At 64.1% G+C, this 785-nt stretch overlaps 1 protein-coding gene across 1 annotated transcript in view; it reads left to right on the top strand.

Moving 5' to 3' along the window:
• Positions 1–785, top strand: part of RMDN3 (regulator of microtubule dynamics 3) — a 104597-nt gene that overhangs the window by 32247 nt on the left and 71565 nt on the right. The window lies entirely within an intron of this gene.

The following is a 785-nucleotide window of genomic DNA, read 5'->3' as shown; positions in this document are numbered from 1 at the left end:
GCGCTCAAGCTGATGCCCTGCTTCCGTGGCCTCTGGAGCCCGGCGGGCACGACCCGGTGCAGTTGGGGACAGTGGGGCCATGCGGAGATCTGCTTGCCCCTCTTCCCCTGCCCCCACCCCACTGCCTCGGCAACACGCCTCCTGTGCACGAGGGTGCAGTGAAGGGAGTGGTGTGGGGCTGTGCCCCTCAAAGCAGCAGCAGGCACTGGAAGCGCATCACCAGAGCAGCAGGGGAGGGAGGGAGCAGCAGCGAGGAAATCCCCGTGTGGCCCCACTGTCCCTAGCTGTGCCGACTCATGCCCACTAGGCTCTGGAGGCCCCAGGGTAGGGAAGCAGGGCAGGAGCCTGCAGCCTGCGTCTGCCCTGGGTACAGATCTGTGGAGTGCAGGTCCACCCCTCCCACCCGGGAGTGTGCATGGCAGCGGGGAGCTGGCCCTCCCCCTCCCCCAGATGAGACACTCATAGCCCCATCCTGCTCCCTGCTGGGGCCCTGCAGCTAAGCATTGCAGCCCTGGGCCCCAAGCCCAGCCAGGCTGGGCAGCAGCCTCAGCCCTGCCCAGCTTCCTCTCCCCATCGCTTACCTACTGGAGCTGTTCTTCAGGCTGCCTGGGACCATGTCCATGTCCATGCATGTGGCACCCCCTGTCTCTCCGCCTTCTTCCTGCTCCCTCCCAGCTCCCTGCAGGCTGGAACTCTTCCAGCCTGCAGGGAGCTTATTGCAAAATGGCAAAATCTGCAGGGTTCTCTTGTAAAATGAGAAATCCGCATTTGCCTCTGGTAAAAGG

This window comes from Gavialis gangeticus, unplaced genomic scaffold (genome assembly GCF_001723915.1).
Source record: "Gavialis gangeticus isolate Ggan-Ray unplaced genomic scaffold, GavGan_comp1, whole genome shotgun sequence".
NCBI classification, from domain to species: Eukaryota; Metazoa; Chordata; order Crocodylia; family Gavialidae; genus Gavialis; species Gavialis gangeticus.
Note: the sequence above shows the minus strand (reverse complement) of the source record. Positions and strands in the feature narration are given on the sequence as shown.